The sequence below is a fragment of the Thunnus albacares genome, chromosome 2 (genome assembly GCF_914725855.1).
Source record: "Thunnus albacares chromosome 2, fThuAlb1.1, whole genome shotgun sequence".
Lineage (NCBI taxonomy): Eukaryota > Metazoa > Chordata > Actinopteri > Scombriformes > Scombridae > Thunnus > Thunnus albacares.
The window spans coordinates 28,137,125-28,162,159 of record NC_058107.1 but is presented as its reverse complement, the minus strand read 5'-3'; the positions used below and the strand labels follow the sequence as shown (position 1 = coordinate 28,162,159).

The following is a 25,035-nucleotide window of genomic DNA, read 5'->3' as shown; positions in this document are numbered from 1 at the left end:
GTTGTGGTTATGGTTGTTTATTATAACAATCCAGATTGTACAGTAAATAGTTGACGCAACAGTTGCCAAGTGGAACTAAACATGAGAAGACTCCAAGAAAAGCAAGAACAAAGAGGATCAATTTCCTGTAACTGTGATGAAGCTGTGATATTTCTTGTGTGATTGCGAGAGAGCAGACAGTACATCTAAAGCACAAGATGGTGACCCTTCAATATTTGGTTGAAGTGCTCCTGTGAATATATATATATATATATATATATATATATATATATATATATATATATATATATATATATATATATATATATATATATATATATTACAAGATTCTGAAGAGCATTTAAAACCTTTTTTCTTATCCTCGCTGGGATGAGAATTAAAAAAGTTGTGTCACTATTGTAAATTAAGGCTGTTTTTCATCACCTGGTTTAGCTTGACTTGATTGTTGATGTTTTGACACAAGTCTGGATTTTTCTAATCTATATAACTGGCTTGAGATGTATGTGGAGTTGTTGTCTGACGCTGCTGAAGTCCAGGCTTATTCAGTTCATTGGATCTGGATCAAGAGTTTTTCAGGTGAACCCCCATATATGAACCCATTTTTGGAAAGAAGTGATTCTTTTTCTTAGCGGTGTGATGATTTTATCTTATTGATAAACCAGCAGAATCTGTTGGTGTAATTATCATAATTTCATTTTCAGAATAAAGACTTAACAATTTAAATAATTACACATGACAAAATACACAACAGGATGAAAAAGGTACACTTAAAAAAAGGACTAACCTTGAAAAAGACAGACAATAACACTCAATTAAAAGTTTCTCACTGTTAAAAGAAAGCAGAAAACATGGCATTTAAATATGACATTATCATGGGGATTTGTCATTTGAACACTAAATTTTGTGAATTGTGCTTGCATCACAGGTACAGACTATTTACTGCATATACTTATTGAAACAATCGATTGATTTTAAATTGGAACAAGTCTGTAAATCGAAGCTAAACTATATATAAAGAAGTCAGATTGTCTCCCAAACACACTGTAATCAGATGTGGCCATGCAGTTAAATCTGCATAATCATGCACACAGCATCACTCAGAGCCTAACAGCATTCACCCATAATAACTAACTGTATAACAATTATGTGTGGAGCACGGTGCAAAACACAACAACAGCAGTAATGGTGGAGGAACACATATAAAATTAGATGTCCATTAATCTTTTGCCTTAGTGCATGCTGGGAGGTTTCCCAACAGGCCTTACTTAATATAACTGCAATCATATGATCACTCAGCCAATTTTATGAGGGCTAATCATGGTTATGGCTCTCCACTTATGTTGTTTTCACTACAAAACAGCACACTGTTGATCAAGATAACTTCAGTCAGGATTAACAAATCAATCCTATAATTGGATGAGAATTAACAGGATAATTTAGCCCCATAACAGTTTGTTCGTCTGAATTAGTTGTTCTCAGACCTTCTAAGCTTTTGCTCTTCGTTTGTTGATAACTGAGTTATCTTGATCCGATTGATTGATTATTGGACACCACCCTGGATTCTTCAGGTCTTTAAAGATACTTTAAATTGATGTGGAGCTGTTGTCAGTCCTTCAGCCCACACCAGCAAAAATTCAGGTTTATTCACAGTCAGCTGGATTATGACCAAGACTTTTTTAGGGTGAACCCATATGACATCATTATCATCAGATAACTGACTCCTTTTCTTAGAAATATGATGAAAAAGGTTGATATAATTTGGAACACTGCATTTTATTTGTGTCATAAAACAAACTGCAAGGCAAGTATAATTTGTACAGGACCTTTCAACAGCAAGACGAGTCAAAGTGCTTTATATAAAACATAAAAGGCTTTAAGACAAGATGTAAAAGAAACACGGGACATGATTAAAAAAGACATATTTAAATAGAATTTAAAAGAGTTGAATAAATTAAAAAAACTAAAACAGAATAAGACAGATATATGTGCGAAATATGAACACACCGTCCCAAATTTTCTTTAATAAAAAGCTGCGGCAAACAAAAACAAAGTATTTAGCCTTGATTTAAAGGATTAAAAATAATATGCATTATAAGTAACATATTCAACTCTCTACTGTAACTCTCTGCTATAGCTGGATTTATTTCAAGCACATTGTTATTTAAAATAACTTCATGCAAGATCAACAAATCGATCCTCAAACTGCATTTGAAGAACCAAGTTATGAAGATTAACAGGATCATGTTAGCCTGGATTATTTAAATCATGGATTTGTTACTGGGAGTGTATTCAGAGAGAGAGAGAAATGACCTACAGCCTAAATACTGTTTTATTTTGTTTGGTAATATGTGACCCTGTGTAGGTTGAGAAATTTTATATGACTGTTGAGTCCCGTGTGGAATGAGCAGGTCCATCTAGGCGTGGGAGAAACTCTGTACAGTCAGTTAGTAAGTTGTTCCACCCAACAACTGGCTGAGGGGAGTAAACTCATGTCTCATCAAAACACAACATTTCAAAAGAGAAATTGTTTAATTGTTAATCACACACAGACACTGGCGCTCCTACATTATCATTAAATTATACAGCCTATGTAATGATTCACAAGGTCTGATTTGTTTTCTATTACACTTTGAAGCCGCCTAAAGGCTGAAATATTGAAACATTAGAGATTTATTATTTTTTTTATACAACATTTTTGGTGAAACCATCAAATCTGTGCTTTTGCTCTCCAGCCTGCTGCAGATGTAAATCATACAGTTAAGTTTGGTTTAATTACCTCCCATTACGACCCCTCCTCCCTCCCTCCTTCCCACCCACTGTTGTTGACTGGCTCGGCTGGTTACATAACACATTTATGCTTTGCGCACGTGGCCACGGCCATAATAGATGGCAATATTTAGACGGATTAAACATTGATATTCGACCCTATTATCGTAAGGTGCACACACAACCAACATTTCACCTGTGAGGCGTGGATTAAAGGCGAGGTGAGGGGAACATCTGGTTAAATAAGCGATTTTCCATCAAAATTACAGACTCGCATAGACGGATTCCTCTGCTCTGCACGGGAGGGGGGTGGGGGTTGTCATATATTATAGTATTATAATATATGGTAATAATACTTTAATATATAGTAATATTCTATAATATTCTTTCATATTTCCATTGGTCTCCTGGAAACAAAACATAATAACATTCATAATCAGAGTAGATGGTTGCACATGTTTAGCAATCAATTAAAGCAAAGTTTGGACACTGGAAATAAATATTCCTGCTACTGTTCATAACATTTTCTGCAATATGTGTTGAGCTCTCTCATATATTTTGGATAATGAAATCCAGATTTAAGATACACGTGCTGTTAGAATAAAACGCCAAGAAAAAAAAGCATCTGTTTATTTTGAGATATATACCCATTAATACCCACGTAGCCACACATTCATTAATAAATTAAGTATTATTAGCTCTCTATTTCATTTGGTGTCACCATGCCCTCAACAGATTGAGCACAACTCCTCTTACACACACACACTCTCTCTCTCTCTCCCTCTGTGTATCACTCTCTCTCTCTCTCTCCCCTTCTCCCCACCTCCCTCCTTCACCCCAAAGCTGTCATCCTGAGCTGTGTGTTCAACTCAATCCCTAAACGCCCGGATGAGGACAGCAGGCGACATTCAGGGCAACATGGTCGCATGAGTCGGTTTAGACGAGGGCAACTATTCCGGGTGGACGACGACAGCCACTGCTGGAATCTGTGACATTTTCGACGCAGCCCACGGAGAACGGTTCTGGGAAAATACAGGCAGAGATAGAGGCGTGGAGGCGAGACGGAGCGGCACATTTCTCCCCTTGTGGTGTCCTATTTCGTTGGTAAGTACATTTTGTCTCGTGAAAAAAACAACAACAACAGCAAAAAAAACGTTACCCCTGTGTCTTTTCACCTACGACCGGATTTCACTGTTGTCCAGCCACTTTCCTCGCGCATTTCTTTGCGGTGAGCGTCCCTGTGCTGCGGGGCTGCGTTGAAGGAGGAACGGGCCTGGTAAGTGTGAAATAGAAATGTCTGTGTACTGAAATAAGCTGCTGCAGCTCACAGCCCCCGCAGCCTTTTCACTTATATTCATGTAGCTTTTGACAGACGTGACTGTAAATGTTGCATTTCGCCGAGGAAGTGGCCACATTTTCGTATGCGCTAAGCGTGCTCGTAATATTGTTGCCACTCTGCTCTCACGCAAACAAAACCAGTGAATGGAGCTGCTACACGTGTGTGACTCTACATCCGATACGAGTATCACAATAGCACCAGTTCAGATTCACTATCTGCTGGTTTGTCCGCCGGTCTAAACCAGTGTGGGGGAACTGGGAAAGCCCGAGAAAAAGGCGAACGCTGCTTTCAACGAGCGTCTAATCATTTGGCTGCTAATCACGTCAGTTCATTACGCTGTGTTCAGCTTTTCGTCTGCCCAGCAAAGACAGTTCTCGGCAAGGCGGGTCGACACTGGGCATGCGCATTGTGCACAATCACTGCCGCCCCAGTGCACAGTAAGTTTGGACTGTCTTACCCAAAAAACACCCCAGAAGTTCATGAGTCAGGTCACTTCCTTGGTCTCCATCAAGAGCTTCGTTGTTCAGACTCCTATGCTGGTGTTGTATCCGGTATTTTTATGACTGTGGATAGTCTTATTTTGTTCCTGTGGGACAACCAGCCAATCAGACAGTAAAGTAAGATAAGCATGAAAACACAGATACACATCTGTGATGACAAGCCAGACAATTCAAGAGCCAGAGGTTTATGGTCACACGCACAGCAAAACAGCTGGTGGCAACACTGAAGGCAGTGAAATTTGGCTTCTTTAAGCTTTACTTAAAATACAATTAAATTACTAAGTAAATATTTAAGGATGGCTTCAAAATTTTCAAGTCTCTTAAAACAATAGTCAGGTGCCCAAATGAACACTGAAACTGATTTTTCTTGCTGTAATCGTTATTTCTGTTCATACTGGCCATTAGATGATCCTTTCATAATGCACTTACAATGTATGTGATAGGGGGACAAAATCCACAAGCCTCCTTCTGTGCAAAAATGTATTCAAAAGTTTTTATCTGAAGCTAATATGAAGCTTCAGCTGTCCGAATGAGTCAAACCAAGTAGATATTTTACGACGTCACAGTCTTTTTAGTGCCAGAGTCCCTCTTTTTGTTACTGTACTTCCTCCGCAGCTCAACAGGAAAGCACTGTCTGAGGAAACACAAAGAGGGAATTTGATTCTATAAAGACTGTAAATGTGGCAGATATCCACTTGGTATGACTAATTCAAAATGCTGGAGCGTCATATAAGCCTTAGATAAACTTTAAATTTCCTTTTTTTTGCACAAAATGACTGTGTGAACACACTGTGGATTTTGGCCTCCATCACTTGCATTGAAAGTGCATTGAAGGGGATCTTTTAATGTCTTTCAGTGTTCATATGAGCACAAAGCACCTGACTGTTATTTTAAGACAAACTTGGAAAAAAAGGAGAAAGATAAGAGAGAGGCATATGCAGGAAAAGCGAAAAAAAAAAAACAGACACAAAGGACTGAAAGATACACAAGAACATAAATGTTTGGTGGGAGCTTTAAGGACGGCAACCATCCTCACCGGTGCCGTCTCATTGGCAAATCTTACGACATAATGTATGTTCCTGCCTGCTGAGGCCCCTGCGGCCGTTTCAAAGGGGAGCCTCTTATATTGTCATCATGATATATCTATTTTCCAACTAGAAAAACCACACACACTGGAACATACGCACAGTGAACATGCAGTGGGGTGGAAAGAATAACAGGAACACCCAGCAGAATAATTCAAACCCCACAAAATTTGCCGTAGAGTTGAGTTAAAACAGTAAAATGAAAGATTATTAGCTTCACAAATATTTATCATAAGACTTTTGTTCTAACTCGCATTATATTAGAGCTGCAACTAACGATTATTTTCATTATCAAGTTGTTTGGTCTATAAAATGTCAGAAAATGGTGTAAATTGTTCCCCAAAGCCCAAATGTGTGTTTTGTCCACAACCCAAAGATATTCAATCTACTTTATTTATTTATAGAAGACTAAAGAAACCAGAAAATATTCACATTTAAAAAGCTGGAATCAGAGAATTTAGACTTTTTCTCTATAAAAAAATGACTCACAACGATTAATCGATTATCAGAATAGTTGGTGTTAATAGTTGACAACTAATAGATTAATCGACTAATCGTTGCAGCTCTACATTATATGGTCACATGTTGCTTAATTTGTCCTCTCATATGTCAAATTCAGTATTCATATCATATCTTTTTCTTTAAACAAAGATATCTTTTTTCCAGTTGCCTACATAGGCAGTGGGAGCACATAGCGTTAAAGCATTCAGAATGTGAGTTAATGGTTAATCTGCATATTATGATAAGAGTGAGAAAGAGGAAGAATGCTGGGGTCCACCACTTGTCCTGTATCATAAAAACTGTGCAGAGAGAATGTAACATCACTGCTTTTAACACAGCAGGGGCTTGGAAACCAGAGGAAACCAAACACACTGATTGCTGTATCTTTTCTAGTCGTAAAGGCTGTAAGACAGATTTGAAGGCATATTATGATAAGATAGGCGGATTAATGACTTTCCTCTTTTTTTACACGCCTTTATGTGGGCTCAGTCTGTGGGCTTCTGTTGACCAGCCTCTATGATAAGGACTGTGCCTCTCCCATCTCCCATCCCTACATTGTTTGAAAACATACCTACCTATCTATGAAGAATGCTTGAGTAATAATGAAATTACCTGCTCTACCAGTTTTCACACGGCATAAAGGCCTCTCACCCACACAGTATAATCTGCTGTTTTGCATCTGAAGCCGTCAGATTTTCCGGTGAACTTGCTTTCCAAGAAACGTTTTAGTTTCCCCTTCATGTTCTGTTTGAGGTCTAAGAGACACCGGGACATTTTTAACATTAACATTTTATGAGAAATGCTTATAAACGTGATTTCAAACCGAAGACACGTTAAGAAATCTGTTACAAACATGATGCTTTACTGTTTTTTGGGCTCTCAGAGACCAAACATGATTTAATACAGTGGGTGCTCATATGCTCTTTGTTGGTGCTGACGGTACTTTTCATGCAGCACAATCCCAAATAAGTCTGTCTGAACAGTTTGTTCATAAACGGTCTAATAGTGAGTTAGACCTCTCTGGGTTGGAATTGACCTCAAACATAGGTAACGTCACTAGAATAATCTACTGTACATTCTCTGTCTGTGAATAACTTTCTGGAAAACAAAAGCAATATATTTGTTCATACATATTGTAGCCCATAGAACATATAGGCATGAGCTATTTCCTTATTTGGTGTTCAAACTAGGGCTTCAACTTAAGATTATTTTCATGATCGATTAATCTACAGATTATTCACTTGATTAATTGTTTGGTCCATATAAAACATCAGAATACAATGAACAGGGTTGATCACAGTGTCCTAGAGGACAAGGGGATGTCTTAAAATGTCTTATTTTGTCCGACATGCAGTCCGAAACCAAAAATATTCACGTAACTATAATAATAAAGATGAAAATTCTCACATTTAAGAAGCTGGAACTATCAAATGTTTTTCAGATTTTGCTTAAAAAAATGATTTAAATGGTTATTTTATTATCAAAATAGTTGCAGAATAATCTTCTTTTAATCAACTAATCAATTAACTGACTCATCGTTGCAGCTCCAGTCCCGTCCAGTTTGTGGCAAAGGAGGAAGGCACTTTAAGAAGGTCAAAAAATGTTGATTTTTGCAGTTGTTGAAGAAGTAAATCCGATATCAATCTGCAGACACCTTTAGCAGAGTGAAAAACTAATATTACTGTATGTTGCCCTCCTTTTGACTGAGACTTAACTACATTTTTTTTATATCACTATCTTGTAGGTCCACAGAAACATTAGGGACAGATTTGATTCATATTTTGGCTGTACTTTGACCTGCCCTTCGTGAGTGTAATCCTTTTGGAAAAAAACAATGGAGGCAGAGTGATTCACACTAAATTGCCAGTTCCGTGGCGACAGGGTGCAGCCACAGCTTAGACCACACCGTCAATAGAGTCTCTTTTATGCTAACCCATAAATCCCAATGCTTCATAACAGACACAGAGCAGTGCATATTTAAACAGCAGTTTTAAGTCAGCTTAAGCTTGTGTTTTGGAAGTTCTGCGCTGAAGCTTGCAGTGTGTGGAGGAGGGGAGGGAAGGGCTGTGCCGTGCTGCGTATGCATGGAAGAGGCATGTGTACATTGTGTAATGTTGTCATGTTCAACATGCTGCTGAGAGAGTAGTGTCAGACCAGTTTTCACGAAGGTGCGCTTTCTCAGTACAGGGTTTGATGCCAGTGTACAGTTTCTTAGAACTTTCTGCCATCTATTCAAACTCACCTCACAGGCCTCTGACAAGAATGTCCTTCGTAAGCGCTCAGATCACACCACATTACTTCAAAAGCCTCATTCTGTGCAGAGTGCTTTTCTCAAAGACTTTTATGTTCTCTCTATTAGATACATAGTTACACAACAGTGATCTACAAGGTGTGAACTTGATTCCAAAGGTCTGATGTAGTCCAAAGCCCAAGATTTTCGGATATCTGTATTTAAGAGTTTAAAGAATTTGATAACAATAAGGCTGTAGCCTGCTGGTCGACTGGTCGATTAGTTGGTTGATACGCTCTTGTCCGACTAAATTCTCATTGGTCGAATAATCTCCGTGTTATTTTCACAAGGAGAAAAGTGCTACATCAACAGCTTTCCAGGAGTAATCCATTATTTCCTGCGGTGGGAGGGACAGACTAACAAAGTACCTGTGAAAACAGGGGTGTATTCAAAACACCCCTGTTGTTTTCACAATTTTGAACTCGCCCAACCTAATGGAGACTGCTGGGTCTGACTGTACTGAACGTTTACTCAATCTGTGTTTCTCCATAATGTCACAATGAGAACCCCCGCCAGGCCAAAAAAAAAAAATTAATATTTGATATCCAACAGTGTTTGGGAGTCTCTGAGCAGCGCTGTTCCGGTACGTGAGTCAACCTCTGTGTCGTTGCTTGGGAAACTAGTTGCACGCGCGACTAATCAATTAGTTGAAGATCATGTATGATTTTAGTCGACCAAGATTTTCTTTGGTTGACTACAGCCCTAGATAACAATATATTAGCCGATTGTCATTTTTTACACAAACATTTTTGGCGAGGATCCCTTAATCTTTTTGTTTTTTAGAAGATACTAGAGCAGGACATTTTTAAGTAAAAAAAACAAACTTGTTAGTGCCCCCTTGTGGACAAACTATGTAACGGAGACACTGTTAACATATCTTTGCCATTTCTGCACTGAAATGTCTTTCCGACCGACAAATACGCTGGTACAATATATCTACTAAATGCTAATATCTGGCAATTTATCAGCTTAGATCGAGCTTTTACTGAGCAATTACTGTGTGTTCAGACTACCTGCAACAAAGCAACAGGCTACAAGTCAGTTTCAGCGGAAACCAGTGACATGAAGCTACATGCAGCTCTATAGTGCAACACAAAAGTTGCCGGCATAACTGATTTTTACTCTGATTGGATTTCTTCTTAAAGTAAGAGTTAAAAAATATGATTTGTCAGTGCAGTAGGCTGCCAAGAACAGAGCACATCAAAATTTAACTCATTTAGAAATGGATTTACATTTATAACGCAAGGGGGAAAAAAACAGAAATGACCTTGATCTTGTGGAGCGACAGTAGGAAAAAGAAAGAAAAAGATATGTATGGAAAAGGCGCTGGGGTCCGCTGGTTTCCATGACGGTAGGGCCCCGTGCAGACTGGCCCTTCTGCCAGTGGGTGTGTCTTTGTCTCTGTGGGTGGAAAGGCAGTTGGCACCGGGGCTGGCAGTGTCACAGTCAGAGAACAGTCTGTCTCTCTGATCGTCCCACCTCGCCCTCAGAGCACAATCACACTGTTATGTCTGAGCCCTTCTTCGCCATGGCAACATCACATGATAGCACAGAAAGAGTGGGAATCTTCATGCCGTGCGTATGTGTGTGTGTATGTGTGTGTGTGTGTGTGTGAGAGAGAGGATTGCCTGTGTTGCATGTCTGCTTACACCAGCATTGCTTAATCCATGTTATTGCTTTAAAACCTGGCTAAGCATGTCATTGATCATGTGGTGCTGATAACGTGTCCTTTTCATTTTTTTAATCACAAAGGTCAAAACAAACACAGTGGACAGAGAGGAGCAGGAAAGGCCGGCATGTGACGGTTGTTGTTGTTGTAGGAAACTGAGATGAACACACATTAAGCAAGCTGCGAGCTGTCAGTGGCGGAGGAAGAAGCTGAAAACAAAAGAGAAGAAGCTTTTCAGACATCACAGTTCCGTGAGTCTCTTGATGATTAAATTTCAAGCATCGCTTTGGGGTCAGAGCACCATTAAAGCCTGGGAAAATAATCAAAACCATTTCAGCTAATTACAGTACTTTACAACCACTGGTTCAATTTTGCCTCAGTGTTTAACCAGATCTAAGTTGTTTGGGCTCAGAAATACTTGAGGCCACATTGATACACTTAAATATTTTGTGGTCTGTACACATGTACATGTATATGTATGCAGCTGCTTTCAGGGAACTCCTGTCTAGTGGCAAGCTGACAAGCGATAAATATGTTGCCATCCCATAATACTCGTCTGTCCCCCTCTTACCACTGTCACGTAAGCTTACATTCCTGTTTGACTCAAAAGAGAGCCTTAATAGCTCATTTACCAACATATCTTCACAGAATGATTGCGGTATTCTTGAAGGTTTCTTGACAAAAATCAGGATGTACAGTTAGGATTGACTCAGTTATTTAATCACGCTGGCGGCTATAGACTTCCTGTTAGTTCTCCTGTCTAATAGCTTTCAAGCAAGACATCCCATTTAAATCGGGGAGGGGTAACGCATGCAAGCAAAGCTCTATTGTTCATATGCATCTCCCTCTTTAGATCTCTATAGTTATGGCCTTTTTCAAGGACAAAACCTCAGATGCTCAGAAGCTCAGATCAGCTTACATGTAAACAATTAGCCATTTATTGCCCATAGTTAGCGTGTGGCTGCTATTTGCATCGTTTTCTCTGACCTGTTGTGAGTTTTTGGCCCTGTTTGTCCTCTTCACTCGGGCCATGAGAGCTGTTTTGTAGTGTTTCTGGTGGCCTTCTGTAAGCGGCAGGGTCTGTATCAAAGCGTTGTCACACAGAGCGTCTCTTGTTCGGGTGCTGGCCTGGTGTTAACTATGCTAATGGAAGGCTTACTGCTGAACTGTGAGGCATTGTGGTTTAATTCATGGAAGGTAGAATGGACATTATTTTCCCCTTCCTCTCTCTCTCAGGTCCATTTGTTCAGGAGCACCCAGGGCTTGTTTGACTTTAATGAGTCATAATTTTGCCACTAAGACCTGGGCTCAATTTGAGGATTTGGAAAAACTTTCTATGGTAAAACACTGGAGGAAATACTGAGAGAAGCATGGGAAAAGTTATTCTTGGCATTTAGGATGATCTGTTAGGTCATGTACTGTGAATGACATGTTTTGTTATTGTTATGCTTGGTGGATAAAGATCTATGTGCCTGTTACCTACAAATTTCCGTACTAGTCCTCTTTTCACTAAGGAAAGGACTGGAAAAACTGTGTGGGTGGGCAATTTGTCAAACATATTTGTATTTATTTTTTAATATTTCTTTTGCTTTTCTCCCTTTTTTGTTGCTTTAAAAATTGTGAGAGGAATGATTGTTGAAAATTAAGTTGTTTAGACAAAATATTATTCCTGATAACCTTTTTTTTTTTTTTTTTTTACTTTTAGAAAAAGTTCCAGTTTCTTGGAGTTTCATGGCAATAATGTTGTGATTTCATTATTAACATAAACTAATTATGTGTCAATATTTTCTTATTTAATCATGCAGATCTAACCTTAATAATGAGGCATGTGTTTTTCATTTTCCCTCATGGGGAGAGGGGCTCAGAGGTTTCTTTTGTCCATGTGAAAGTTCTTCTGAGTTTGTAAAAAATCTTGATGTTTGAACAGGTGTGAGCTCACGTGTCCTTTTTAACTGGGCTCTCTTAGTTCTGTACCGGAGCGTGGTGAAGGGTGTGACAAGTCTCAGCGTGGAGCGATCGAACTGCCTGCGTCGCTTTATACTGTTGTGTTGATAATGTTACCACCTTTTTTTTTTTTTTTTTTTTTTTTGCATTTGATTGTACGGATGGGGCAGGGCTCCATGTAAGGATGAGCAGCTGGCTGACTGTTCACTGCACACACTCATGTGACACTGCTATTTCTAGCCAAATCATTCCACCTCCCTACTGCCTTTAGCAACAAGAGCGAGTGGTGGATATGTGACACCTCAGAAAGCAACGAAGCTGGAGGGTGGGGGGCAGTTTGTCAGATAGAGTCCAGTGGTATCTATCCAGAGGCCACCTTGCAGGGTGGGGATTAGCTAGGTTGAACAATGGCACGCTGGGCAATTCACTGTAAATGATTCTGTTGAAGATAAGAGGGGAATGTGTGTACTGTGAGCCGTTTTGTTGATTTTACACACCGTTGCCACAAATCTTGCCATTGAGCCACTTAAAATAAACACACGTATTGTTGGCTGAAACACATCTGTCATGCCAGTTGACAGGATGTCAGGAGGTCAGCTGACGATGATGCACAAGAGCGTCTTGAGTTCTGATGTGTGTGCATAACTTTCAAACTATTTAAAAATCGCATTCTCTTAATACTTTACTGTCTTTTCTCAACTCAAATGACGCTTAAATATGTTTGTATAGTTACAAAATAAAACCCACAGCAGCCTCAGCTCTCCTTCATGCTCGTACTGTAAGTCAAGATCCATGCCGGCATGTTTTCAACTTTTGGTATTGATAACTTTTCTCTCCGTGTGCTGATCAGAGACATTATCTACTTTGCTTCTCACCACCGCACGGTACATGGTGTCTGAAATGATACGTCATCATAGTGGTGTCTCTGTGTCAGCACTATGTGATAGACAGTACAAACAGAAAACGTTTCCCCGTGTCGAGTTAATGTCCTGATTACATTTTAGAGAAATCCCTGAAGCAATATTAACCCTCTAAACACCAATTAGCTTCATCAGTCAAACTCCCACATCCTGCATACTGTGTATAATGTCTCTGGGCCATAACATGTTTGAAATTCAAACAGTATTTCTACTCGCTGTGTTTTGTTTTACCGATTTGTCATTATTTTTTTAAATAAATTACGTCTTTCGTTCCACCTACGTGACACTTAATTGTGCAGTGTTGAGGCAATTCTATTGTGATCTCATATGATGATGGCACTGAATCGTGTCATTAAGCTGTAACAAGCCGGGACTGCCTAATATGGTATTAGAGGCAATTTCTTTTCTTTGTAAAGATGAATTAATCGGGGTATTCATACAGTGGGGAGTATATGATTAGTGGTCTAATACAGGTCTCGTTGCCCTCATCCTCCTCAGTTAATAATGGTAAATCATATAATTGGTCCTCTTTAGATCTATGGGAGTCCAAACATAGAAATAAGAACCACTTTGGAACGGAGCCTGGAAAATGCACTAGTTCCAAAAATACTCCTGTACTACAAGAAACCCCTGGGATAACACTGAAAGTAGAGTTTGCACAGAGTAAACAGGTCTTGTCATTGAGCAGAGATGCTTTTTTTTTTTTTTTTTTTCCTAGGGTAATGTTAGGCCAGTAAACTGTAGGAGACGAGGATTAAATATCGTCAAAAATCTCCAGGGTTTCTTGTACTGAACAGGTGATGACATCTTCTTAATGTTTCACACATTCCAGCCCCACTATGGCTCAAGAGTAAATGACCCCCCCCCCCCCCCCCCCCCCCCCCCCCCCCCCCATCACCCCAGTAATGCCGAGAAGGCTTAACCAGCTTCAGCCTAAACTGTGGGCAAACAAACCTGTCAACATAATATTTGCACATAAACACGTCCGTTCGGAAGTCACAAATTATACAACAGGACACATTATTTTTCTGTTCATGAGAAGGCTGAACCCACCGCTTTGTTTGCCTCAGTCAGAAGCTCTTACTGTTTGTTCCATTACAGATTTGTCTTGCTCTTTATTGTGTTATGTGTGGCGGTGAAGAGGCAAATTGAAACTGGGAGTGGATTGCGGATGCATCTAGCGGGAGGCACGAAGTGATCTCTTCACATTCAATTCCAGAGTAATGGAAGTCTGTTTTATACTGTGATGATTGCGTTGTTATAGAGTCATGTCAGGATGACAATAAAATATACAAGTTGTTTAGAATGGTGGGTTATTTTAGTAGAGGTGGCTGTATATCTCAGCAAGTTATAATGGAGTCTGGAAAACAACTGCAGACCACAGTTTGCAAGGAGGTGACAGTAACTTCTCACTGTGGCAAAAACATGGAGTGTTTAGACTTTTAATGCATTTACAGCAATAGAAAAGAAAATAACAATATCCTTGTGTTTTTTCCTTTACTATATGCAGTTATCTGTGTCCATTCTTACCTGAATGCACTCCATACATTTAAAGTCCTAGTGGTATGTAAGCAAATGGAGTGCATTTGTTTCTTATTGTGCCCCCTTCTGGTTGGGCAAAATGATTTGAGGCGATGGGTGGAAAAGTCTGAGGGAAATGATTTTTCGCAGCGGGATTAGAGGTGACCCAGGCGAGCCCACCCTTATCCCCATTTACCCTCCATCACCGGAACACCAGCAGACCACATGTCAAATTGAGTTTCATTAAGCGCCAAGCATGCTGCGACAGCACTCAGACACAAAGAAAGTAGCACATGTCACCCACAGCCTCAAACGATGCTGTGCCCAAAATATCTCTCCCTGTAGTCATGGCAGACGGCTGTATGAAAATATTGTGTTTAACAGTCTGAAATGGTGAAACGTGTTTGGTAGGTAAGCATTTCTTGGAATAAAAGACAGTTGAAAGATGATAATACAGACACTGTTTGTAAAATTAATTCATTTTAAAGTTCTTCTGTCTATAAATAAGGTTTTTATTGAATATTTTAGAACACTGTAGGAATAAAAACTGCCAGATTTAGTTTAACTTGGACTATAAGGTGCGTCTGGGTGTATCCTGATTTGCAAACTTGTCACAAAAATGCAAAAATGAGTCCACCAGTCCTTAAAGTTGAAAAGTGCAATCCGTGTGTGTGTGTGTGTGTGTGTGTGCACCATGTGCTGAGAGTGTGCCACACAAGCTGAAACCATGTGATAGATGAACCTGGTCACACAGTGCGTACTGTGTAATTTTAAGATACACTCATTCATGCTTCGGTGGTAGTAACAGTGGTAGCAGCATGGAACTAACTCTTCCTGCCGTGTTTTTACTCTGTTGACAGGATTCAGGATTGTGATTCTGGCAGTGTTTCTGTTCACTGACAGGAACTTGCCTTTGGACTGTTCAGTTGGGAGGGTAACTTACTTTCTGTTGTTCAAAAATCTCTCAGCTAGAAAGGACTCAAAATCCTTTATGGCTTAAAAAATCAACTTGATGTCACTCATATTTTGATTTGACGTCTCATGTATATTTGCTTAAGTTGTACAGACAAAACCTTTCAATTAGCAAAACTGTCATATTTGTGTTAATGTATTCTGTGGTTTACCTCCAGCACTTATGCTTTGGGATTCATAGTTGTAAAATTCTTGTCAGGACACCGCAGAAATGTCTTCCCTAGAGGGAATACGACACATAGTTCGTCTCCCACGGTGAAAACCTGCTGTGCCGAATTCCCCAACAGTTTACTCTATAGTATTTTCAAATCTGGCCAACTTAGTTCCCGCCCTCTTTCTTTATCAACAAGAGGACAGCTCACACTGTTGTTAAAGCTCAGTATTTAGTGATAATGAGCATTGAACAGGGCTGGGTAAAGTTAAAACATTGATACCTGTTGCATTTCAGGACCGTTAGGAAAACAGCAATTTTTAAACCAGCTTACGTTAGTGTGGATGAGCTTAAACTTTGCCTTAATATAGAATAAAACATATTTTTTGAAACTTATCAAAGAGAAATCAACCAAGCGTGCGGTTCCAACTCATGTTTTAGCAGTTTTTGATACTTGTTGCCATGTACACGATTCAGTCAGCACTCCCTAAACACCTAAACAACACTCAATCTTAAAGATGTTTTTTTTTTTTTTTCCCTATTAGTCGATAAACTTAAAAATAAACCTCTCCCTCGCGAGACCCTTGATGCGATTAAGGCCCGTTGCTGAAGTCGTCATGTGAAATCCCCCTCCCTGTTATGACCGCCTTAAGTGCCATTCTTGCAACTCATTCTGCTGCTAATGCTAACAGCACGTTTTTGAGCATTACTCTTTAGTTTTCACCTAGAATAACAGCGCCTGGGTAATCCGCTGACTCACTGACTTGCAGACCTAATCCGGCAAGCCTCGTGTCTATCCCTCCGCCGTGTGAAGGCCGTGCACACCGGGGTTAAACGTATTGTTAATGCACTTTGTGTGTGTGTGTGTGTGTCTGTGTGTGTGTGTGTGTGTGTGTGTGTGTGTGTGTGTGTGTGTGTGTGTGTATGTGTGTGTGCGCGTGTGTGTGTCTATATGCAGAAGCCTGGCATTCCTGCAAAGTGGTGGCAGAACACAGGACCCCATGTTCCCCCAGCAGTGCCACGTCTCTCACTACGTGCGCACAGCGGCAGGTCTAATCAAAGCACTCCATAATACTGTTAGCTGGGTCATGTGCTGGAAGCCAGGATTAAGAGCAGGAGGGCACAGGCCACTAGATCCAGCTTAGGAAGGAATGTTTTCTCGCTCTTTCTCTTTCTCTCTCTATCTGTCTGCCTCTCTCTCTTCCCTTTTATGCTCATCTTTTAACCTCACACAGTGGGGTCACAGTCATCCAAGGTCACCAATGTCCGTTATACTGAAGTTACACACAGTTAATAGAAACAAATGTGCATTTTCATACTATATTATGGTTGAAAAAACAGCCACAGTTGGTGTATCAGCTTGTTTTTATCCATACTTGATGCGCAATTTCTTCTTTTCCCCTGAAATCTGTCTTCAAACTCTTCTAACTATGACATAGAAAGCTAACGTCCACATCAATGCAGATACATTTTAACCTCCGTGTCTGTTTTGTTTCCTTTCTTAACCTTTTACCATCTGTTGTTCTGCCCACCACACAATGTTGCTAATGCTGTTAATACTATGAAAGGGTACATAAATATTAATAGTTCACCAATCCAAATTGAAACAACGCTTAAATCTCTTCTGTGCTGTATACAAAGACCTCTTAAGCTAGGAGCTTTGCAGTGATCCATCAACTTGTTTTTTTTTTTTTTTTCCTTTTTAAAGCGAGCCCAGATTCTCGAATGAATCATGTGACACCGGAGTGTGCAGGAGATCACATGACAGTCATACATTAGTTTTTTTTTTTTTTCCCAAAAGCAAATTTCTCTCCGTGCAAGCTATAACTCCAGGCCGGCATTTTCAGATCTCCACTTGGGAGTCCACTTTCATTAAGATTTCATCAGTCATTCGGCAGCTTAGTGTGGATGGAAGGCCAAAAGGGGGAAGACAAGATGCATTTGTTCCCATTAGTGCGGGCATAGCTTACAACAAAATTAATTATGTCGGTACCTGTTCCTTCTCACCAAGTCTCTTGCCCTTTTTTGCTCTGAATTTTCAGCACTCACTAATACCCTAGCACCCTCTTTGCCCCAGTAACACATTTTAATACCACAGACCGTGCCAACAATAGATTACCAGTCTCAGCAGTCGAGAAAGAGCTAGGTAGGTTCAGGTTGAATGTCCTGGCACTGCTTTGTGAGGACACAGCCAGATCAACATTTCTCCATTTTCACACCTAAGATGAGAAGAGATCGGGAGGGGTAGGTAGAAGAGGAAAGAGGAGGAAGAGCAGGGGTGAATGCGTCAGGCTTTGCAATCGGGTTTCTCTGCTGATTCGCAGAAGAGAACTGGAGCTGTCCGGCCAAAGCTGAGAGTTGGAGGGGGGGTCGAGAGAGGAGAGGAAAACAGAGAGAGGTTCAAGAGTAAGATGACTCCTACACTCAGGGGCATGGTGACACTTGGCAGAACAAGAAGAAAGCTGGACCTCAAAAAGCCACAGTTGTTGGTAGGTGCCAATCCTTATTGTGTTGGTTGTCATATGATGTTGAAGGCTAGCCAAAAAAAAACCAGACCCCTTACTGCTGGAAATAAAGTAGTTGGCTCTATATTTGTCTTTGAGGCACATTTCTATTGGTCAATTAGGATCCCCGTTGTGAGCGGGGTTTATTCTCAGAGGTGACTAATAGTTTCTGCCAGTCTAAAAGCATTATTAAGGGCTCTGCATCCTTTGTGTCTCTCCTATTTTAGCCATAATGGTTTTTATGCATTTATGTGTATGAGTGTGGCTGGATGTTTGTAGATCAATATTTAATGGTTTTACCAATAAGAAAAGGCTGTTTTTTTTTGGTATCATATACATTTCCATGTCTTTTTAAAGGTTCAACCAATTATATCTGCGTAGGTTTCATGTTTTTCTTCATTTACTCTCATTGTATTGCTATAATTCGGTTTCCTTTTTTGGACTCCATAGGAACCAACACAAACAGTGTGAGGACAGTAAAGTGAATCTCAGTTACTTAAAACAGTCGTACAGACACTCAAACAGGGAGGAGTCACAGCAGTCACTTTGCCATTTCAGGGTGAGGGAGTCAAACCCGAGCACAGTCTCCACTGAAACCAGAGAGAGCTGACCTTAAAAGAGTATTTAAACATAAGGCTTACTCAACACTGAAAGCCAGAGGGGAGCTCGATTGTTTGCTGTTGTAACACGGCCTGCTTTGGTGTTGCTGAAGGCTTCGATACTTTGTTCAGAGTCTGACAACACTCGAAACTTGATTCATGAATTTCATTTGAGTCAGTATTTTCGGGGGCGTTTTATGCTTTTCGATAGTAAAGAAATGGCAGGAAGGACGGACAATGACGTGCAGCGCAGGTTCCTGGCCAGATGTAAACTGCTGCAATTCACACCCAATGTATTTAAACTTTATGTGGAACTGTAGGAAGTTTTTTTAATCCAGTTCTCACAAACATAAATGTAACATACAACCAAATTTTACACCTAACAGTCAAAGGAATCAGGCATGCTGTCATTCCTTGTGTTTAAGCTAAATACGCTATGAAGGTAAAATAAATATTCATAAAGCTTAAAGTTAAGAGGTTGTTTCAAAGGGGGGATTGTGCTGAGAGATGTTTGATTGCTGCATTGGGGCTGTAGTGATGGTGAGGAGACAGTTGGATAATTCTCACTCATCTCTACCAGAGTCAATCCAAAAAAAAAAAAAAAAAACGGGGGAAACTATTGATTTAGCTGCTGGCCCACGTGAATTTTCGACAGGCTGCTTGTGTGTTTGTAATGGCCGTCAGAAGCAATCTAAAGGATTACGAGACTTACTTGCTTCTTGACAACCTGACTTAGTGCTGCAATGCAGACCCACGGCAGCGGAGAGAAATGGAATGAGTGAGAGGATTTATGGAAATGTGTGTGTGAGGAGCCTTTGAAGATGGTGTTGAGAGCGACGTGCTCTTTGTAGTCATGCGTGCTGTTGTTGTCATTCTTAAGCGACCCCCCTCCTGCCCATGGAGGCTGACTGATCTTAAAACTGTACGGTGTGTGTGTGTGTGTGTGTGTGTGCGTGTGTGTATTTGTGTGTGTGTGTGTTTGGGTTCTAGGAGACAGCGCCTCCCTGCTGCGAAGCACAGAGTCAGAGGCAGCAGGTGCAGCTGACGCAGATAGGCTTTTTAGCAGGCAGGGCCAGTTGGGGTACAGAAAGGGAGAGAATGAGTGAGAGGCAATAGAGGAGAAAGCCACAGGAACTCAAACACAAGATCAGACCTCTGGACAGTACCGACCAAATGAATTTATTGTCTGTGTACAGTGTGAGAACAGAAAGGGCTCATGGGAACAAGACCTGAACTGCACCAGTGGCATCTGGCCTTAGCTTCAATGGTGTATGTAAGTAATGTTTGTTTTTAATCATGGTTAATTTATGGTTAAAACTGTGCAAAGATTATGTGGAAGTCAAGAAGGAAGTCAAGAAGGAAACTGCAAGACAGAATTTATGTGACGCAAGTTTGTGGCTAATCTGTGATAAATTCCTCCAAAGAAAAAGCATCTATAAAGATCCTGTAAACTTTTATAAAAAAAATAAATAAAAAAATAACAGTGCAGCCTTAGTTTAGAACAAAAACCTCCCAGGAAACAACTGTTTTGCTTGATGGCTCATAGACTAGTTTGTGAGACAGGCCTGTGAATATGTCTGTGTGAAGGATTCTTCTTGCTTTCTGTAGCATGATTAGTGAGTATTGAGGAACGGCTGAAGAGACGTGGGCTCCGCTTTGTATTTTGTAAGCAATGAGTCTGCAGTGACTCTGGTCCACGCTCTTCATTGTGTTGACGAGAGCCTCCGTCTCCGCCTGCTGAGACTGAGTGACATAAAGGCATACTGTTCAGCTTCGTCTTTGAAAGGGACAATTGTGGCGGAGAGAGTGATGGGTGGCTCATGGCCAAATAACAAATGTTGAGATAGTGTGTGTGTTCTTGTGTGATGAGCCTCTGTGTTACCAAGAAAAATATCCCCTAAGTTACCCAGCTCGTTTCATCATACCGAATACTATGCAGTAACAAGCATCATGAGTGATTGTGTAATCTTCAGCTTGCTTCCCACTAAATATGTTGATCAGTATTTAGCTTCCAAAATGCGGATATTGTATTATATTGTGCTGTGACCAGAGTAATGAAGGGAATGCTAGTGCTCTGAATGCCCTTGATCCGTCTGCATGCTTTTCTCCGGCTGTAAAACACATCCACACATAGGTTCGCCTCCTCTCCCTCTCCTCCGCCCCCTCCCCCTCTGGTTGGTTATTCTCCTCCGCAATCATTGGCTGACTGTCCTCCATCTGTCCATCCTCTCTGCATGATGACAGCCAGTCAGCGGCACACATCGGCATCTCCGACATTTGTCATTGGTTGGCGTGTGCTGTGAATGCGGATACTTTCCTTTAAGAGGCAGTCTAGACTCAGCTGGCTGTGCTGCTATCTCTCTTTCTCTCTCTCTCTCTCTCTCTCTCTCTCTCTCTGTATGTGTTGCTCTCTTTTGGTAGCTCCCTCTCTCTTTCTCTCTCCCGCAACATCACCACAACCTGCTGATTTCCCACTAAGCCTCTCCTGTTCTTTCCCTCCTTTTTTTCTCCCCCATTCCTCCTCTCTTCCCGTCATCAGCTGTTCGCTTCTACTCTGTGTCTCTCATCATCTAATTTCCTGTCAATCACATTCTCACCACAGTTTTATTCCTGGTCCATTTTCTTTTCTCTCCAATACTGTAATTTTGTCTTTGTCATTCATTCATCTCCACCACTTTCCCATCTTCCACTGATGTGAGGAGACATGAAGGTGAGTGGAGTTGATTTCCAGACTTACAGGGTTTTTTTTTTTCACTTGTCTGCCTTTCTGTCTCAATTTCTCTTACTCTTAACTTATTAAGCTATCTGGTAGATTTGAGCATCCTGCGTCCTTGGAGGCAGGGACCGCAGTTGCGTATGCCTCAGGTGTAACAATTAGCCTGCGCTGGTAGGATGCTGTTGTGAGTCATCATCTGACGCTGCATGTATGTTCCAGTTCTGGTCCTTTCAGCATGTGCCTCGAGAAGGGGTTAGTTGACGAGAGGAGGAGGAGGGGTTGAATCGGTACGTGGATAGTGCAGCCGCGTGTCAATGCAGACTGTAGCTCGTGACACAGTGTTTTGCACCAGCTGTGGCTGTGGTGCAGTGGCATCTCAGGCAGATTAATGAGCATTGTACAGCAGCGGTAGCAAACAATTAGAGAAGTGTTCACAGTAAGCAGTTTGCACACAGGTTCCTCTTTACAGTTCAGGGCACACAGCACATGCTTCCAGGGGCCCGATGCTGTAACAGGTAAAATGCTCAGCTCAGGTTGTGCTGCACAGCTGGATAGTTAACACTCTCCTCACTTAATTGAATTCGGATAATCCAAAAATGACTGTTCTTAATATATTGCATTTGTTCTTTAAATATTCCAGCACAGACAATGTGAAGCCTGAATTTAGCCTTGTTTCCTCATGTTGTATTTTTTCAGTGCCCTCATTATGTGTACTGTTTGACACCCACAGGAAGAAAATTTGTCTGCCAGAAACAATCCTCAAGAGCATGTTGCCTCACAGACTGTGCGACTTTCAAGTGTTTTTTTTATTTTTTTTATTTAGGTTAGCTTACTTAGATGTGACAGCAGCTCATTTCAAAATGATTTTAATGATGGTAAATGATAAATGGACTACACTTGCATAGCGCTTCTCTACCTAAGTGGACAAAGAGCTTTATAATTTGCCTCTTTTTCATCCAATGGCACACACACACACACACTCTCAAGTCGATGGTGGCAGAGGCTGGCCTGCCCATCGGGAGCAATTTGGGATTCACTGTTTTGCTTAAGGGTACCTGGACAGAAGTAGCTGAGGATCGAACCGCTAATGATTAATGGATGACCTGCTCATCCTTTAAAGCCACAGCTAACACAGCAAAAAGTAAGCAAATATCCAGACACAATTCTAAAAGAAAACTTAACTTAAATGTTATAAATTCATATTTATATTACCAATCATCCATCATCTGGAGTCCCAGGAGATGTATTGGCATTCCTTCATGGAGGACTTAGCTTCCAAAAATGGTAGCTACAGTATTTCTGATACAACAAATTTAATTGGAGATGATTTTAACAACAGCAACACAATTTTAAGTTTAGTTATCCATAAAAACCCTCTCGTAAAACTTTAAACCTACACCAGAGTATCCACCTGTATGTTCAGTACATCCCAAATACATGAATGTGTCGACAATATTGCTAGATCAACTTCTCACATTAAATCCTCATGTCCATTTCTCTGTGTCATAAAATATATCAAAGTGGGAGCAACAGCAATCACCTCAGATAGGTCCCGCATCGCATCCCTAGTGGTCCCAGGATCAGCACCTTGGACAGCGGTCGTGACACACTTTGTGCAGAATGTTGTAAAAGATGCACCTGAGCTGAATAGAGAAGCAGGCTGATGAATTGACAGTATCCAAGCTTTATTATAGCTGTTTTAGATCAGTAAAATTCTCAGTTCATCATAGCCTTGTTGTGATTCAGAGAGACAAAGTCACATTAACCTGAGCTGCTGCCCCCTGCGAAGGAAAAATATGGTCCCATCATCTTTATAAATATGAAATTTACCAATTAGCAGGATTTTTTTCTCCATATTGGTCTTTTTTGATGTGTGTTAAATATGATAATTAATCATGAAATTCCCTTTTGGGTTTTTTTGTGTTGTGAAAGCAGCTGGCGTGCAATATGTGAGGTCTGAATAATAACTACGGGTCAACATCCCGACCTATTCACGTCATACTGTGGCCTCCGTGTGAGTGCTACAGTAACATTACTTTATCATTCAAACATCTCTCCTCAATCGGTCATTTCTTGCCTCTTTCAGTCGTTCCCAGTTTTTCACATTGAATTCAGTATATTACAGTTTCCTGTTAATTTTTCTGTATCCCGACCAGCAAAACTGTAGTGTGTTCTTACCCAGGTAGCACAAAACCAGTGATTACTACTGGTTAGACTATGCTTGCTACAGTATGTAGAAGTAAAAAGGAAAATGAAAAAGATGGCCTTCATGCAGGTTGCATAACTTTTTATTCAACTTATTCTTAAATATATTTTATTCTATTCATTTGTGAAGCTTTGATAATGTTTTAAATTTAAAGGATTAAACTCTTTGCAGTTACAAGGTCCCTATGAATTTATTCTTTGGAGCATCATAAACACTCAGAAGGCACACAGTTTGTCAGTGCAGCCTGAGATGCTGAGGATTCCTCTGACATACTGAAGGTCATATAGTCGCTCCATTTTCAAGAAAGCCATTTAATCTGTGGTGAATCTGTAACTGAATCTCTGGCACGTACTGTTTTCTGAATAGTTGCCGTTTGTACCAATCAATGTATATAGCAAGGCACGGTGGGATTGTTGACTTGTTATTCAAGGACATAAGGTCATACACCTCTTTATCTGAGAGAATGTATAAACACTCTCAGACTGTGTTGTTCCATGTACAAACTGTGAAATAGACAGTTCATGTGCTTTCAGATTTCACAGCAAACACACCAGATGTTGAGCTTGTTAATGAAATTAGCAGACAGGTGTTCGTTTTGGATGTGTGGTTGTACCTTTGACCACAGTTTTGAGGAGGCATTCCTCTGAGGAGGCTGCTACTCGCTCCCTAGGGGGTGTAGCTATATCATGATGGTGCAGGGATTTTGAGTTAAGAAAAAGGTTTCTTTACATTTGTTTTTTTTTTCCGCAGTAAACCTAAAAAGTGTAATAATTTGTGGCCTCTGCTATTTACAAAAGTTCTGTTGGAGCCTTTCTGTGTGAAGTTTCTGTGTGGCATGTTTTTGTGTTGTGTTGTCGTTGGTTTCCTCCAGAGGTTTTGGATTCCTCCTGCCCAAAACACAGGCACGTTCAATACTTGTACAACTTTATAAAGGCTTCTAAGCTACAGCAGAACTTAATAGTTACAATTGGTTGAGTAGAGAAGACAAATTTCCCCTCAGGCAATAATTAAAATTTAACTTATTTTCCAAAATGTTCAGATTATAATGGCCTCACAGATGTTTGAGGCACTTAAGCCATGTCAGAACCATATAATAAAATCCTGTTCATATTTGTGATGACAGACAGAGGAAACTATTTTTTAATCCTCAGATTCCGCAGATTATTGAAGTAAAGTTTGGTATGCATACTGCATACTGCTGTCTGATTGGTTGCTATGCCCTGTGGCAGTCATTTTGGATTTCACTGCATCTACCGACTACATCCTGGCTGTAAACCTGACAAAGGCTACTGAAGCTTGAATACATTGTTTTTTATAATATTCCCGTAAGAGTAGTTCACTCCTAGCAGTCT

The 25,035-nt window shown here is 40.4% G+C and overlaps 1 protein-coding gene across 6 annotated transcripts in view; it reads left to right on the top strand.

The window, feature by feature from the left end:
• The first annotated feature begins 3,475 nt into the window (after positions 1–3,475).
• The window catches only part of slc20a2 (solute carrier family 20 member 2), a 44,340-nt gene continuing 22,780 nt past the window's right edge, over positions 3,476–25,035 (top strand). The window contains exons 1-3 of one of the 6 annotated variants that reach the window (XM_044376684.1): positions 3,476–3,870; positions 3,969–4,042; positions 10,234–10,401. The gene's annotated coding sequence lies outside the window, so the exon portion shown is untranslated. Of the gene's footprint in view, positions 3,871–3,968; positions 4,043–10,233; positions 10,402–19,798; positions 20,035–25,035 lie in introns of those variants that run through there. The other 5 variants (XM_044376641.1, XM_044376658.1, XM_044376667.1 and 2 more) reach the window with 5 other exon arrangements.